Here is a 19225-nt window from a genome sequence, read left to right on the forward strand (position 1 = left end):
ATTGATAGAGGGATGCGTGTGTGTCATAGAAATAGCCTTAGTGTGTGTGTGATAGTCAAACTTTAGTAGGTTTAATGAAGTCTTGTCACACACGCGTGATACACCTATACGAATTTCCCTGCCACTGCCACCCAGACACACTAACATCTGACAAGGAGTGTGGGCTGTGGAAGAACCACAGACTACCGTGTGCAAACGTTGGCGATTGGTATCGGATGGCAAACTGTGATCGTTTGAATTTGAAATGATTCGAAACACTCGTTACCCCTCCGCTCGCTCGGATCCTGATCGTCTCAAGCTCGTCTCACGTGTCAATATCGTCTCAAGCTCACAACCCGCCTGATCGTTTTACGATCGAGTGATCGTTTTACTAACTCGCTCTTCCGGCATTGAGATCGATCACTGACTCGTGGCTTGGCGCTCGATCGTCGATCGGGTAAAAGCGATCAAATAACCCAACACTAGTTGATACACTGCCGGTGACCGAGACCGATTGTAAGGAGTGACAAACGTTTCCAAACAGCCATCTAGAATAGTCAAAAGTGTTTCAATTATGGACATGGACTTACTTGAATTATGTGGTAAGTAAATCTTATTGTTTTTTATTTTATTATGATCGGTGTTTGAGTAGATCGAAGCTTTTCTCTATCTTGTCTTAATCTTATCATGATACTGATACTGTTACTGTTTGCTCCACTCACTTTTCTGAATTAATGGATAATGTTTGTAACCGCTAGACAATTCGTGTTCATTCATGAAGGCTATTCATAGAATTAAACGAATGAGAATACGTACGAAGCCTAAAAAGTGTCCACCAATGAAAGCATTCAGCGCCATTTTGTTGTTGGCTGAGAATGTAGTAATTACCATTCATTCGGTATCTATGTCAACATAACGACACAAGAAAAACAACAAACAATATCAAAATCCACAATAAAATGTTTCAGAACTGTTGCGTATATTTATGGCACATAGAAGCTGTCAAAAAATGAAGTTAGAGAATGTGTGTAATCATGTATTATAATAACCTGTAATGTGTTTTCCAACCACCACATCATCTACTACTACAACCACCACCACAATATCATCACTAACACTACTACTACAACCACCAGCCCCACATCATTATCACTACCACTACTACTACACCACCACCAGCACATCATCATCACTACCACAACTACAATCACCACAACCACATCGTCATCACTACCACTATTACTGCAACCACCACCACCATATCATCATCATTACCACTACTACCACAACCACCATCACCACTACTACTACAACCACCACCACATCACTACCTCAACTACTACAACCACCACCACAATAGCATCACTACCACTACTACTACAACCACCACAACCACATCGTCATCACGACCACTACTACTACAACCACCACCATATCATTACCATTACCACTACTACTACAACCACCACTACCACCATATCATTACCATTACCACTACTACTACAACCACCACAACCACATCGTCATCACTACCACTACTACTGCAACCACCACTACCACCATATCATCACCATTACAACTACTACTACAACCACCACAACCACATCATCATCACTACCACTACTACTACAACCACCACCACATCATTATCACTAGCACTACTACTACAACTACAACCACCACCACATTATCATCACTACCACTACTACTACTGCAACCACCACCACCATATCATCATCATTGAAATATTTTTTTTAAAAATTGAGCTTTATATAGTGCAATATCTACTAAATGTGCTCAAAGCGCTTTACAAAGGGTCCCTGGTCAACATTTAACATGTAGGACGGGACATGACGCCTGTTAGGCGATATTACAATTTTTCGGACAAAGACAACTCTGTTAACGGCCAGGTACTCATTTTACACCTGAGTACGGTGAGAGAATGTGAGTAAAGAGCCTTTTCCAAGGACTCAACTATGCGCCGAGCGCGAGGCTCGAACCCAGGACCTTCCGATCCGGAAGCGAGTGTCATACTACTAGACCACATAGCCGCATCATTACCACTACTACTACAAACACCACCACCACATCATCATCACGACCACTACTACTACAACCACCACCACCACCATATCATTACCATTACCACTACTACTACAACCACCACCACATCATCATCACTACCACTACTACTACAACTACAACCACCACCAACACCACATCACCTCACTAACACTCAGTACTACAATCACTACCATTAGGTTTTGGAGCTTTACTTCATTTGAAATAAGGAAACTTCGGAATTGTATTTGGCATTGTGTTTATATATCATTACATAATTCTAATCAGTTATCCATTTAGAACTAGATACTATACAATATGTATGCCAAATACCACCCCAATTCCCCTTTCTTGTGTGCGGGAATTCCTCTTTCGGCATTGAAATTGAGTGTGAGAGAGTCATCACTACACACATAAACAACAGAAACAATTTAAAAACAAGACTATGACACGCAACCACTCACACACGAGGCTATACTATTTATCCTTTTCTCTATATAGAATAGGACAAGACAAACAATAGCTTGACTCTCGCTACACTTCACATTGATGTTTGTCGTCTCACGAGTTCAACTGTCGGTCGACCTGTCAATATTCCTTTTTGCCTCGGACGTAATCATTAATAGAATGTTGTGTGGTTTTGACCGTGAAGAAAACATTAAGAAGTCACATTTATATCATTTTAGAGAGATCGTTTTGAATAATTTTGAGTTAAACGAGCGAGCAGCAACTTGTTTTCATGAACGGTCGATCAGCGCTTTCTTCTTCTTCTTCTTCGTCTTGTGGAAACCTCCAATATTGTCGAGGATCACTCCACAGTTTGTAGTGTTTTACATTTTAAACTTGCTAAAACTCTGCACATAATACTAAAACCACATAGATTAAAAAGTCACGTTGTGAACTCCAGCAATCGCGTGAAGGCATGTTGGCAACCGTTTTCAGCCACTTCAGCTGGGAGGCTATTCCATAGTCGGGCAGTGGAAGGGAAAAACGAATACATGTGGGCGTCTGTTTTTGATGTTGGGATGGTTACTCTTGCTGTGTGTCCCCTCGTATTTCTTGTACCGATATCTTTGATGTCGTTTGGAAGTTTAAGGCACGAATTTTTGTAGTAGATCTTGTGGAACAATTTAAGTTTATCTATCTTTCTTCTCTTTTCCAGAGGTTCAAGGCCAATCCGTTGTGATATTTCAGACGCACTTGAGAAAGGATCGAATGTGTTTGTGATGCGTCTTGCTGTTTTTCTTTGGATGTTTTCTAAGGTGTCGATGTTTTTCTTTGTATATGGGTCCCAAATTGAGCTGCCATACTCCAAAATTGGTCTAACAATAGTTTTAAAAGCAAGGGTTTGAGTTGTGATTGGGCATCTTTTTAAATTGCGGGTGATGTAAGCGCTTGTTTGATTTGCCTTTGAAGCCAGGTGACATATGTGGTCATTCCATTTGAGGTTTTTAGCAAACTCAATGCCAAGGTATTTTGCTGTCTTTACATGTTCCAGGTTTTGACCATGAAGTTGGTATTCAAATGTTATAGGTGCTTTCTTATTTGTGATGGTTAGAACATTGCACTTTGATACGTTAAATTCCATTTGATTTATTGTTTCCCATTCTTGTAATTTAGCTAGATCGTCATTTAGTGTTTTGCAGTCGTCTGTTGTTTTTATCTGATTATATAATGCTGTGTCGTCAGCAAAGAGGCGCACTTTTGACCTTATACCTCGTGGAAGATCGTTTATGTACACTAAAAATAGGACGGGCCCAAGGACTGAGCCCTGAGGTACGCCCGATGTCACCATCCCGATAGTGGAAGTCTCGCCGTCGACAAGAACTTGTTGGGTGCGATTGTCCAGAAAAGTTGCAATCCATTGTAAGGTTTTGTTCCTGATACCAACGTCATACAATTTCTGGATTAACCGATGGTGAGGGACCTTGTCGAAGGCCTTGGCAAAGTCCAGTAGTACTAGATCAATTTGACCACCTTTATCAATAGCAGCTGACAGATCATGTGTTAATGATAGAAGTTGAGTTTGACATGAGTGGTACTTCCTAAATCCTAGAGAATTATAAAAGCCTTACGATATCAGTTATTGTTACGTTTCACTGTTATGTATTTGTTCACAGATGATGCAATTGTCTTTCTTCGATATTCTGTATCTCTGAAATAAAATTGAGATTGAAAAAGGACAAGGCCTTATTCATTTATATCGAAGAAACTAAAAGTATGACGGACGCTAGAGATCTCGCGGAGATCACCGCAATAAGATGTCCTGCCCCAGGCTGTCTAGAATCATGGACATCAAACATCCCTTCAGACGTCCTGCTCAGACTCCTCGACATCCACGAGAGGACTGCTCATCCGACTACATCCCCTGCAACAGCGCCCACGGCCACAGGGGTTAAAGCTGAAAAAGTCAAGCGACCGATCATCTCTGTGTCAGGAACAAGCGAGGAATGGACATACTTCAAGCAGAGGTGGTCGGAATATAAGCTCGCCACGCGACTTAGCGGCCAGGACATCATTTTTCAACTCCTTGAATGCTGCGACGAGGCCCTCCGTAGAGACTTATCAAGGAGTTTCACTAACCTCACGTCATGTGATGAAAATACTCTCCTCGATAATATTAAAAAACTCGCAATCCGCCAAGAAAACGTCATGGTGGCTAGGTTACAACTCCAGCAGATGCGACAAGACAGAGATGAACCAGCCCGGACCTTTGCCGCACGCATCAAAGGTCAAGCTAGTGTCTGTCAGTACGATTTGAAGTGCACATGTGGAGTCAATGTCTCATACAGTGATCAGATGATTCGGGACACTTTGATAATCGGCTTAGCAGACGACGACATTCGCCTCGATGTGCTGGGACAGGCTGACCAAGACATGTCACTCGACAACACCATCCGTTTTATCGAGGCTAAGGAAAGCGGGAAGCGCTCGGCTGGCAGGATTAACCCCCTTCCTCTAACGCTCACCCCTACATCAGTCAACGCAGCAAGTAGCACGTATAGACAAATGGAAAGAAAACGCCTCACTGGGCAAAACCGACCCCCTGAAAGGAAATGCGGCTATTGTGGTAGAGATGGACATGGCACTAAGAAACAAGACAGAGTCAACCATTGCCCTGCATACGGTCATATATGCACCAATTGCGACATTCCGCACCACTTTGAAAATGTCTGCAGAAAACCAAAACAGAAAAGGCAAGGCAACTCTGCAACAGCTGTGTTTGAAGCACTATGCTCGATTGATCGTCTTGACCATCATGTGTACAATTCTGCACGCGAGTCATGGGAAAAGCGCCCATCTGCACAACAGCCGACAGTCCAAATTGAGATCCAAGCCCTCCCGTCAGATGCTAACGACCTTGGAATCGATTCCACCCTGTGCAACCCAACCAATACGGCAAAAGCCCTGGCCATTGCAGACACCGGCTGCCAATCATGTCTTGCTGGAACCTCACTCCTTACACAGCTAGGTTTAACCACTGCCCACCTCACTCCTACTTCAATGAAGATGAGAGCTGCAAATCAAAACCCCATCGAGATCGTGGGTGCCCTAGCCCTTCGAATAACAGGCTTCACACATTCCATGCAACGGAAAACAACGCGTCAAATTGTTTACATCTCGCAAGCAACTGACAAATTTTTCTTATCCATGGAAGCCTGCAAAGACCTTGGTATCATACACCACTCATTCCCTTCAATAGAATCAGCCATAATAACAGACTCTATGAAGACCATCCAATCTGTCCTACATAGTGAATCTAATAATACTGCTGACAAAGACCCTTGCGATTGTCCCCCTCGCCAGAAACCACCACCCCTCCCAACAATCCTGCCCTTCCCAGGCATAGAAGAAAACAGAGAAAAGCTTGAACAATGGCTCTTAGACTACTACAAAAGTAGCACTTTCAATGTCTGCGAGCACCAAGGGCTACCAATGATGTCTGGACCCCCAATGAGACTCCTTATCGACGATGAGGCCACGCCTGTTGCACACCACACCCCTATCCCAGTACCCATCTACTGGCAGGAACAGGTTAAGGCTGGCCTTGATCAGGACAATCAACTTGGCGTACTGGAACCAGTTCCAATCGGGACCCCAGTGTCATGGTGTCATCGGATGGTTGTCTGCGCTAAGAAATCGGGAAAACCTCGCCGAACCGTGGACTTCCAAGCCCTTAATCGCTATGCCACTAGAGAGACGCACCACACTCAGTCGCCATTCCACCAGGCCCGCATGGTTCCACACAACTCGAGAAAGAGTACTTTCGATGCCTGGAATGGCTATCACAGCATAGCACTAGACCCCGAGGACAGACACCTGACTACCTTCATAACCCCTTGGGGCCGATACAGATATCGCGTGTGCCCTCAAGGGTACATTTCATCTGGCGATGCCTACACAAGACGATTCGACGAGATTATACGTGACATCGGCAACAAGACAAAAGTAATTGATGACACTATCATGTGGTCCCAATCCATAGAAGACAGTTTCTTCCAAACAGCCAAGTTCCTGGATACATGTGGCAGGAATGGGGTCATTCTTAACCCATCAAAGTTCTCCTTTGCAAAAGAAACAGTCCAGTTCGCAGGGTTTGAAATTACGCCAACAACTGTTCGTCCATGCCCACAAGTCTTAGAAGCAATTCAGAAATTTCCCAAACCCCGCACAATCACCGACGTGAGAAGCTGGTTTGGCCTTGTAAACCAGGTCGCATATGCCTTTGCATCAGCAGAAAGAATGCAACCATTCCGCACACTGCTTCAACCCAAGACACCATTCGTGTGGACCGAAGATCTAGACAAGCTGTTTGAAGAAACTAAGTCCATCATCGTCCAAGAAATTCAGAGAGGCGTGGAAATATTTGACAAAAACAAACCGACATGTCTGGCCACTGATTTCAGCAAAGATGGCATTGGATTCTGGCTACTACAAAAGCATTGCACATGCGCATCAAACAAACCATTCTGCTGCCGAACAGGGTGGAAAGTGACATTAGTGGGCAGCCGCTTTACATCACCAGCAGAGGCAAGATACGCCCCGATTGAAGGAGAGGCCCTGGCTGTGGTAGATGCCCTCAACAAAACTCGTCATTTCGTGCTAGGCTGTCCCAACCTGATTATCGCAGTTGATCACAAACCCCTCCTTAAGGTGTTCAGTGACAGGAACTTGGATGCCATCCCAAACCCACGACTCAGGAACTTAAAAGAAAAGACACTGAAATATCGGTTCCAGATTACTCATATCCCTGGTGTCCATCATGTTGCTGCAGACACCATCTCACGCAAACCAGTGGGCGAAGCCGAACACCTCCATCTACCCGACGATGCAACCCACATCTCCACTGACCTCAGCCTCCCTACCCTGCCTCATGACTTCCTCATGGCCATCAGAGCACAACATGCAAACCCCAATTTACACGCAGATGAAGAAATACCCATTGGAGGTATCAGCTCAATAACTTGGAACGATGTTCGTGTTGCCACCAGCAGTGACCACTCAATGGTTGAATTAATTGACCTGATAGAAAATGGGTTCCCTGATGCAAAAGACAATTTGCCAACAGAACTTAGACCTTACTTTCAATTCAGAGACAAACTTACAAGTTTCGACGGTGTGGCTTTGTACAATGACCGCATAATTATTCCTCCTAGTCTGCGCGACAAAACCCTTCGAGCCCTCCACTCAGCTCATCAAGGTGTGTCCCAAATGTTCTCCCGCGCTGACGCCTCATTTTTCTGGCCTGGGATGACCGCTGCAATAAGTGAAATGCGAACGAAGTGCCAGTCTTGCAACCGCATAGCCCCAACTCAACCAAGTGCTCCCCCTACCCCGCCAATGCAACCACAATACCCCTTTCAGTGTATCTGTGCAGACTTTTTCCAATATGCAGGACATAACTACTTAGTTATTGTCGACAGATATAGCAATTGGCCCATCGTGGAAAGAGCACATGGTGGATCCACAGGCCTCATTACCAGCCTAAGACGCACTTTCACTACTTACGGCATCAGTGATGAACTCTCATCTGACGGTGGCCCAGAATTCACCTCTACAGCCACAACAACGTTCCTGCGCAACTGGGGGTTCAACACCGTCTCTCCTCAGTGGCACTCCCCCACAGCAACAGCAGGGCAGAGATTGGTGTCAAGACCATCAAACGAATGATCATGGACAACACCGGTCGTGACGGGAACCTTGACACAGACTCCTTCCAATGCGCCATCCTTCAGTATCGTAACACGCCAGACAGGGACACTCGGCTATCCCCTGCGATGTGCATATTTGGAAGGCCAATCAGGGACTTTATTCCGATACACCCAGGAAAATATATCCCCCATAAAACCTGGCAAGAGACCTTGGCCAACAGGGAAGATGCCTTAAGAAACAGGCACATGAAGGATGCAGAAAGACTATCTGCCCATACTCGCATTCTACCCCCCCTTACTGTTGGAGACTGCGTCAGGATACAAAATCAGACAGGGCCATTTCCCACGAAATGGGACAAAACAGGAATCGTTATTGAAGTCCGTCAGTTCGACCAGTATGTCGTCAGAGTTGATGGATCGGGCAGAATAACACTAAGAAACAGAAAATTCCTGCGCCTATATCACCCAGTGATTGCCAGGGCCCCTCTAGCCACACTGCCTACACCCACCACAACAGTGGCAAAGAGCAATAATTCAACGCCTGCAACACCCAAGATGGTCTCCAACTCAGCAGGCCAGAAAGCAACTCCAGAGACAGTACAGCCCGATGCTCCACCGCTCGAAGAGCCACCCAGCAACGGTCCTGCTGACGAAATTATCGTCCCAACAAAACGACCTAACAAACCGATTGCTCCAGCCGGTGATGCCGAAGGAACTCCACCTCCTAGGACAGCTCGCTTGCCCCGCGCTTTGATGGCCCTCCAGCCATACAACAAGCCTGGTCTGAAGGAAACAGACCAGCTACCCGAGAGGCGCTCAAGAATTAAATGACTTTCATTTTACGTTACTTAAAACTCGAAAATCATTTAGTACGAGTCTAATCTATATCCCTGTCCTCTATCTGCGAAGAAAGCACCATATTATTGCAACTGATCATCATTTTTCTAATTTAATATCAGTCTTTGTCCCCTACTTGTCAAGAAAGCACTATCCAAAGACTTGGGGGGCATAGAGAATTATAAAAGCCTTACGATATCAGTTATTGTTACGTTTCACTGTTATGTATTTGTTCACAGATGATGCAATTGTCTTTCTTCGATATTCTGTATCTCTGAAATAAAATTGAGATTGAAAAAGGACAAGGCCTTATTCATTTAAATCCGTGCTGTTCATCACAAAAAATACTGTTAGTTTCGAGATATTCAGTTATTGAGGATCTCACTATATGCTCCAACAGTTTGCAGCAAATGCAGGTTAATGAAATTGGACGGTAGTTTTGAGCCCTGCTTCTATCACCTTTCTTGTAGATGGGTTGAACAAGAGCGTGCTTCCAAACAATTGGTATGTCTCCCGTTTCAAGAGAGAGTTTGAACAAATGTGTGAGGGCAGGTGCAAATTCGTTACTCAATATCTTTAAGAGACGGGATGGTATTTTGTCTGGGCCACATGCTTTCTTTGGATCTAGAGTGGCGAGGAGTTTGGAAACGCCCTCTACTGTCACATTGATTTCGGCCATAGTGTTGGAACCGTTTTCTTCGCCTTGTAGTTGTTGAGTGGTAATTTTGGTATGAGCTTTTGAAGCAAAAACAGAGCAGAATTGGTTATTAAGTATGTCTGCTTTTTCCTTTGCATCAGAGTATAATACACGATCATGCTCAAGGGGCGCTATACCAACCGAATCGCACCTCCTACTTTTTATAAATTTCCAGAGCTTTTTGTTTGAGTCTTCACTAACAAGTTCCTTAACATGATTATGATAGGCCTTTCTACTCTCTTTTTGTGTTTCTTTTTTCAGTCGGGCATAATTGTACCAGTCTTTCTTACTGTTGGACTTTCTCGCTCTGCTCCATGCCTTTTGTTTCCGTCTAGATAATCGTTTGACGGTGGTGTTTATCCATGGTTGGTGAAATTTCCTTGAGCTTTTCTTCGTTGGTACATGTTTGGTCATCATTTTGTTTAGGTGGTCGTTGATGGCAGTCCAAACATCCTCAGTGCTTTCTAGATGTTGATTAATTATGTTTTCACTAAAAAGACGTGTTTCTGTCCGCATTTCGGCGATATTTGCCTTTTTCCAAATAGTAATAGGGTGTGATTTTTTTGTGATTTTGTTTGCTTTGATAGTGCTTTCCGTGATGAGAATGTCATGGTCACTAATGCCTGGAATGGTTGTACACTTGACAATTAAATTTGGTCGATTTGTGATAAATAAGTCGAGGATATTTGTACCCCTTGTTGGATTTTTGTTTATTTGACTCAGGCCAAAATCTTGCAATTTGTTAATAAATGCTTGGTTTATAAATGAAGGATATTGGTAACTGGTTATTTTTTCTTGTTCCCAATTGATATCAGGTAGGTTCAGGTCTCCGCTTAACCAGAGTACATTTTTCGGGTCTAGGCTATCAATACAGCGTGTTATCTCAGTCATTTGTTCCATAGTTGAGTTTGAAGGTGTTCTATACATAGCGCCCACAGTGAGTAGGCCTTGTTCTGTTTTGATATTTACGATCACCGATTCTGATTTAGTTTGAATGTCAAGCTTTATTACTGAGAGGTTCGTTGTTGTTGCAACCAGCACCCCACCATACCTATCTTCTCGGTCTTTCCTGAACACGTTGAAATATGTCTCTGGTGGAAATATTTCACTGTCCTTTATTTCGGAATGTAGCCATGTTTCCATACCTATGATTATGTCTGGTTTTATTTCTGATATCAATTTCCAAAATTCCGGTAGTTTTGGAATTAAACTTTGAAAGTTTATGGTCATAGTTCTCAACATGTTTCTCGGTTCACCATTACGGTCACTGTTAGTTTGCCTGTTTGTTATTTTAAGCGTGTTATGATTTGAGTTGATTTGGTGATTGATTGTTTTTATTTCATTTGGCCTCATATTGACCCTTCTTCCCCCCTTTGTTGTTATTGTCTTATTTTCACAAGCCACGTTCTCATTATGTTTACTTAAGTCCTGCGTCTCATCAAAATGATCAGGTGTTGTCATTATGTTTTGTTGATATGTTGATGTGTCGTTTACTATTGGCATGTTGTTGTGAGTGTCATTGAGTGGTATGTTGATCAGAGACCTTGGGCACCGTTGTGTGTTATGTACTTTGAGTGCTCTATTAGTATGAAAGGGCGGTGGTCTGTGACCTATTTGAATATTTATTTTTCTTCGTTTCCGCACACCACCACGACTTGGTCGTAGCCGCTGGCTATTACTGCTATTATTGTTACCGTGATACCAAGACGATTCTGTGTCATTCCAATAAATGTTGTCGTAATAAGGATAAAAATAGATATGGCACATCGTGACTAAAAATCTTAACGTAAGTGTAAACAATAAATGGCTAGTACAATACTTCAAACAATGGGATCTACACCACTAAAATGTTAATTTATCTAAAAATCCTCTTATGAATTTCCGAGAAATATATATCACAATGTAGAATAAAACTTTATTAAAACGACTGTATAAAAATATTCCAGACTTTTGTTTTAGAAATCAATAAAAATCACACAATTCGGGAGAGAAATAACAACACGGCTGCCGGTTAGGCGAACTACACAACGAGCTTGTTTACTATAGTAACGCGATTCCCAGCCAACAGCAAAATGGCGGATATTTTTCTCATCGAGGCCGCTGGTTGGTTAGCCAATAAAAGCACCGTACGGTTTCCATTGGGTAAATTCCTTGAGGCTATTATTATTATTATTATTATTATTATTATTATTATTATTATTATTATTATTATTATTATTATTATTATTATTATTATTATTATTATTATTATTATTATTATTATTATTATTATCATGATTATTATTATTATCGGAGCCCACCGCTTGCTAAGAATGAACGTGTCATTATCACTGATACTTCTAGATTAAAAATAAAATAATAGAAACTGGTCGTGTCAGTGTCCGTCCTGACTGCTAGACTTGTGCTTGTGATGTTGAGTCCTACTATCTAGTACTAGGAAATGGAAAGTATCACACTATCGACGTCTATATCTAGTTGTTTCTCAATTTTCTGAAATTTAGATTAATTAAGTCAAGCTCATTCATTAAGAAATTATTGACAATTGGGACGAAATCTGGTGCACATTGTTTGATCTTATAATAATAATCTTAACAGGATGGCTCCATTCTTCATCAGGTGTCATCAATGAGTAGTATCTAACTTGTTTGTTTTTCAATCGTTTTTTTAAGATCCAGTTTCAACCATGCCATGATTGATGGAACTATTATACTATAGTGACTCAAAACTCCAGTTTAAATTTAACTTTTAACCTTTTACTGTATACACTACTTGGTAGAAAGGCTTGTTTTTATTTGATGCTATGGGATTGACTTGGTGATGGTTGCTTGTTTATAATAAGTTTTAGATTTATATTAAATTCTTGAATCCTGCCTATTTGAATTTGACAGTTGAGTTTTGATAGATAGTGTTGATGGTAATGAGTAATCATTTAGCGCGTTGAGCTTGTTGAAATACGGGGTAAGGCGGTGTATAGAAACTATTTATTATTATTATCACATCTCAAATAAGTTTGAACATTTTAATTCTCCATTTTCAGATGACGAACAAATGAGTCGTCTCAGGGCTTCATTTTTGATGAAGGGGAAAGGTCGTAGACCTGCACTCCCACCTGTGCAAGTGACAAACAAGCTGTTTGTCCAGCTTTATCATCTGCGCTTTGAAGCCAGAACGACAGTGTCTGAGGTAAGGTTTCTATGAATATATGACACATCTGTTTTCGTTGTCACAGGCCACCATTATATTTTTGATAAATATTTTGGTTGTTTTTGATGTTTTTTACTGCGCTAATATTATCAGTACAGTGAGGCTAAACCAGCTTATGATTTGATTTTTTTTTGGTAAAACACAAGGTCCCGCTAGGGAGCTTTCAGATTCATATAAGTTCATGATGGTTGCGAGTAGATTTTATTGTTAACATGTATGGTTGAGTTTATTTGGGTTTGTAGTTACAAGTGACTGAGTGACATAGACAAGTAAAAGACGTGTTTATGGCTCTTTTTATGATATAATTTAAGCATGCCTGCAACAGTCAGCAATTAGCAATGGGCCATGTGCTGTTGGTATAATAGCACTAGTTGAAAAGGTCTTTACTAGGTTAGACAAGACTAGATGTTTGCTATGGAATACAATTAAATTCTAAACCATCCCTGTGTTCCTCTCTCGAGCAAAGTATATTAATTTTTTCATACCTAATCCTTATCTTTTTTTAAACTTGTTGGATTCTGATGTATTATCAAGGGTTATCTTTTTGTATAAGATTCTATTTTTTTCTGTTCTAATATACTAATGCATTAGTTATAAGCCCTTCAATATTTTCTGGTTATTTTTTCCCTTCTAGGTGGAACAATGGTTTTCCAAGTTAAGTCCAGACTCAAGTTATCCTGTCAATAGTATCTGGTGAAAAATTTTGAAGGTGGTGAAGGCGGCAAAAGGGAAAGATAAAACGTTTTTGAATGCACCTGTGGATCTTCACCACATCAGTGATGCCCTCAATGCCATTGGTGTAGACATGACATTGGAGAAGAACAATTTTAAAAAGACTGTTGTGTCAAATGAAATTGCTGTGGACCTCGGCAATTTTCTCCTGAAACATGGACATACTTATGGAGACTTCCATAAATTTCTAGGAGACATATCGTCTTCTCCTGTAATTTGCACGAGAGAGAAGTTGCGAGGCATGTATCTCGCTGCAGAAACAAAGAAGGGGAAGCTGATAAAAAATATCAGCAGGGACCCAGCAGCACTTCAGGCATGGCTCAGGAAACCCTTCTTTCCCTGTCATCTGACGGAAATTCAGCTAAACTCTCCTCCTGCCACAGCCACAAAGCCACCCTCGTCATCGCCACCACCACCACCCCCACTGTCATCTACTGTTGACTGGCCAGCACTGAGTCCTCAGCCAACCGTTTTATTTCCTTCATCTGTACTACCATCATCAAGTCAACCTTCTACTTCTACTAAGATTCTCAGCTCACCACCACCACCACCATCGTCCTGCATTTCTACTGTATCTGGTTCTACCCCTCATCTCTCCACGAATATTAATTCTCGGAATGTGTCCACACCTGATTCATGTTCAGCACCACTACCATCATCGTCATTCACTTTTGGTTCTACCCCTCTACCCTCTACGTCTGTTTCTACTCAGAATCCAGCCAAACCTGAATGTACCCCTGCACCGATCACTTCTGTTTTATTGCCAGAATCTTTTTCAGAGTCCCACATCCCACTTTCTTCCACAATTGTTAATGTTGACCATGTTAGAAGATTATCAAAGTCTGTCTCTTCCAAAAAATTGTTTTCATCTATAAAGTCGATTCATCAGAATGTAATATTTTAAAGAAAGAAATTTTTAATTTAAAATTAAAGAACAAAACTTATGTCCGATAGAGCGGCAAATATGAAACTTTTAAATAAAAAAATTCATGAATGGCGTAAGAGTGTTTTGCATGATGAGGATATATGTACACATTTTTTGTATTGTAACGCGCATTTTTTGCTTGGTCTATCTAAAGCTGTTGAGAGTGCTGTGTTAGAATTTGAGAGGGATGTAATTAAAGAGGGGGGTTCACTTTGGAGGGACAGTCAGCAAAGTTTAATCATTTTCAGTCTAGTATTGGTAAAGAAAGTGCAGCCTTACGTGCTATAAGACTAACTGCAGAAGTATTGGGACCTCGGGGGATGAGAAAAATGGGGCAAGGGAAGGATGGCTAAATTATTGTGAAGCTAATAATATTAAGTCTCAGTTTTGCAGTTTTAGAAGTAATCGTTTCAATAATATATTTGAAAATGCTCATGCTCTTTTATACCATCATAAACATGTTCTTGATTTTCTAGAAAATGAAGTTTCAGGTGACAATTTAAAGCTTCAAAGTATTGTTGCAGATTTGAGGGATAGTAGGGTAATTTCTTTAGTTGCTGCTATTTCACTGTTTAATCTGACTATCACTGGGCCATACTGGGAGTTGATGAAAAGTAAAATTCCTTATGGGTCATTCCCCTCTTATGTCAAAAAGATTGATGTTATTTTTGAGAAATTTATTTGGTAAGGATGATTACTGATGATGAAGCAGAAGCATCTTTTTTGTCAACTGCTGTCAAACGAAGAAGGGTTTCAGATTCTGATGTTGATTGAATAACACTATGAGATTAAATTCAAGCTTCAGTTTAATTACAAAACCAGATAGAATGGACGTTTCAGGTTTCTCCTTTGTCAACAAACAGGATGAACCAAACACTATAGATGATGTGGTAGTGCCGTTAAGTTGAATGCGTTTGTTGGTAAAGGGGAAACACGAAACATCCATTCTTCTATCTGTTTTTATAATTAAATTGAAGCTTACATTCAATTTCACATTATTTATCGCTTCGAGTAGCAACATTTACATTATATTGATTAATGAAATTATGTATCTATTTCCATCACTTTACATTTGATCAGTGATATGCTTTGTTTAAACAATTGTTGTTTCTCATAATTATGTAGCTTTTCTGATTATTACATATGTTTTATTTACTCATCATGTTTAGCGTCAAGCAAGATGGCTTTCTATTATTTCAACATTTTTAACACGTCTGAGTGTACTTAAACACTTTAATATGGTTTTTTTTACCTGGAAGTTCATATTCATACAATAAGGGAGTCCAATATAATATCTATTTCTATTTAAACATTTTATAAATGCATTTAAAATGTGTATAGTGGAGAGCCAATGATAACCCTTATACTCATACTGATGTTGGGCTATTAGACCATAATAGCAATATTATAGTCCGTGTTTAAATTAATCTTTATCATTTATAGGCTATGTGGATATGATCAGCTTCCAGAGTCCGCGTATGTATAATCTGTTATTAGATATTATATTGGACTCCCTGTATGAATATGAACTTCCGGGTAAAAAAACATATTAAAGTGTTTAACCCTATTTCTTACACCCACTAAATATTCCTATTTCTGTCTTGTGGGGTGTATCACACCCCCTAACAATTACTGTTGAATCTATCGGTATATTCCGATTTCTGTCCATTGGGGTGTAACACACCCCCCTACATATAGATAAGCATTAATTGGAAACCCCCTATTTCAAACATTGGGGTGTAACACACCCCACCTCTTTTGTCACTGTTTTATTAGTATCTTCAACATTTGGTCCCCGAATATTAAGGTATTTAGTTACTTTTTTGTTGCCAATTTAAGTTCTCTGGCAACTTGTAAATTACAATTGGCCACCATTTCCTTTTCCTGTGAATGGAAAGTTACACCTGTTGAACCGTTTGAAGCAAAGAATATATGTGTTTTTAATCCAGCAACATACCCACCTGGTAAGTAGAGTTCTTCTCTATAATTTCATTTCAACTATGTATTCCTTTATGTTTGAACAGCATACCTCTAAATAGTTTTGCTTTAGACTCGTTTCACAATCTCTTATATCCTATTGATTAGCCTTTCTACTTCTACTTTCTAGTTACATGTTCTAAGGCAGCTAAACTTAATCACAGACTAGTAATGCAACTAAATGCAACACTTTAAATTGATATGTTTATAACTCCTAACCCTAAAAATGATAATTCATAGATGAACAGAGCAGGAAGAAATAATTCAATTGATACATTTCTTCACTTATTTGTTCTTACAGTTCTATTCTTTCTTTGATCATGGATGGGGAGAGATCAAATATTTTTGACACCTTCAGTACTGGAGACAGCTTGATTTACACGGATCTGCAGCCTGCTCAAGTTGATTCATCACCTACACACGGTAAGTTCTATTGCCATGTCCTTTTTAATTTCATCATTGATGGTGTTTATGTGTGTATTATTGGATTAAATACGGTAACAACTTAATTTGTTATTGATCCGTAAAATTACTTGCTCTATATGGAAAACTTGAGACCACTTAAAATCAGGCACATGGCAGTAACACTATAGGAGCTATATTTATTGGTCAATGAAAACAAAGAGGCGCCTAGAGCAGGGCTTGAACCGGTGTCGTCCAGGCAAAAAGTGCAATGCTTCGACAGTCACATAACCTCACCTCCATTCGATCGTTGATGGTATTGTTTTAGTTTTAGCATTTACTTCATTTTTACAATATCACAGGTTTATAAATGTTATATATCCTATTTTTCGTTCATAACTCATATCTCACTTTGTATTCCCTGAACCAGATCAAAATGGGGCCCAATATTCTCATTCAGATTCTGACTGCAATGTACCACCATCCCAGCTGCCTAATGAAGAATACGTGTGCAATGATCCATTTTCTACTGAAATGCAGGCCCAGGATAATGCTGAGTTAGGTAGGTTTTACAATTATATTATAAAATTACCTAACACTATTATTCAGAATCAAAATGATTAGATTACAGACTTGATCAATTAGGTGAGGCTTACACCATCAAGAGGCTATAAAGCAGAACATAACCATTGTTATTAGACTGTAGTCTATTCTGGATGAAAAGTATTTATGCTTTAGTATATCATTTTTCACCATTTTATTGTCCATTCATTGGTGGTCTGATCAGGTTGAGGTAGACCAGCGTTCAATCCAACAGAAAGTTTAAACTGATTTTGCTCTTCTAAAGTTTAGAATTGCCATTACCTTGAGGAAAATAGCCCTTGAAGAAGAAGAGCATTAGTTGATTACTGGGCTTGTCTCTATGTCATGTTCTTTCTTCTAATTCTAATCATTTAAATTCATTTATCTACTTTTGCTTTCAGACTATTCCTATGCAGAGCAGTTAGACTGGATCCCTGACAATGATTTAACAGATGATGAAATGAATCCGAGAACATCAGATGAGAGCAGTGATGACGAAGATTTCCCTGCTGTATTGGCTGATTCAGATCCTGACTCAGAGCTGGAAGAAGAAAACCTTGAGGATCAAAATGTTCATGATCAGCTTCCATTGCCAGCAACAAGCAACATCATAGTCAGCAAAAATGGTTCAGTGGTATGGAGCAAGGTCCCTATTCCTCAAGTGGGAAGAACACCGACTAGAAATGTGTACAGGCCTCCAACGTCACATGTCAGGAATCAGAAAACCGTTAATTCTGTCGTCTCTGCCTTCAGTTTAATATTCACAGAGGTCATCATTTACATGATAGTCAAGATGACAAATCTAGAGGGTATGAGGCGGAAAGGAACTCGATGGCAACCTGTGGACCTATTGGAAATGCACGCCTTGATTGGTCTCTTTATTCATTTAGGGGCACGCAAGCTGAGTCTTTTGAGGGCATCTAAGATTTGGCATGGAGCATCGGCCGACAGTGTTGCAATGTGCACTATGAGCTTCAGGCGCTTCATTGAGTTATGTACAGTTTTGAGGTTTGATGACAAAGAGAAGAGATCAAGAAGACAAAGCAAGGATGTGTTTGCACCATTCAGGGATCTGTTCACAAAAGTCAATAACAACTTACAGAAATCTTACATACCATCTCAAAGCCTGACAGTCGATGAACAACTTATGCCATGGAGGGGCCGATGTAAATTTTTGCAATACCTCCCCAGCAAACCTGACAAATACGGACTCAAGCTGTTTCTTATTTGCGATAGCAAGACTGCATACCCGTTGAGTGGAATACCGTATTTAGGCCGACATGGAGACAGAAAGACAAATTTAGGAAGGGAGATTGTAAAAGAACTGGCTACACCCTACTACAAGAGTGGTCGCAATGTGACTTGTGACAACTTTTTCACAGATCTCGAACTGGCACGGTACTTATCAAAAAGAGGCCTATCGCTTATAGGGACAGTACGGAAAAACAAGGCTTTTTTACCAAGGATTTTCCAAACAGGAAAGGATATTGGAAAATATGATAGTAGCTTCTTATTTACCGAAGAAGAAAGCTTAGTTGCCTACAAGTCTAATGACAAGAAGCACGTCGTGGTTCTCAGCACAATGCACCATGCAGCAGATGTGGACACCGACGATAGAAAGAAGAAACCGATAATAGTACAAGATTATAATAAGACAAAAGGGGGTGTCGATACATT

At 40.6% G+C, this 19225-nt stretch overlaps 1 long non-coding RNA gene across 2 annotated transcripts; it reads left to right on the top strand.

Annotated features, from left to right (window-relative positions):
- The first annotated feature begins 463 nt into the window (after positions 1 to 463).
- On the top strand, positions 464 to 13685 carry LOC144977213 (uncharacterized). 2 transcript variants are annotated; one of them, XR_013646280.1, is made up of 3 exons: positions 464 to 581; positions 12764 to 12909; positions 13565 to 13685. It is a non-coding gene; the product is annotated as an uncharacterized LOC144977213 (long non-coding RNA). The 2 variants fall into 2 exon arrangements; XR_013646279.1 differs by lacking the exon at positions 464 to 581 and adding an exon at positions 10658 to 11868.
- The last annotated feature ends 5540 nt before the right edge of the window (positions 13686 to 19225 follow it).

This window comes from Berghia stephanieae, chromosome 7 (assembly GCF_034508935.2).
Source record: "Berghia stephanieae isolate SIO BIC M18660-M18661 chromosome 7, UCSD_Bste_1.3, whole genome shotgun sequence".
Lineage (NCBI taxonomy): Eukaryota > Metazoa > Mollusca > Gastropoda > Nudibranchia > Aeolidiidae > Berghia > Berghia stephanieae.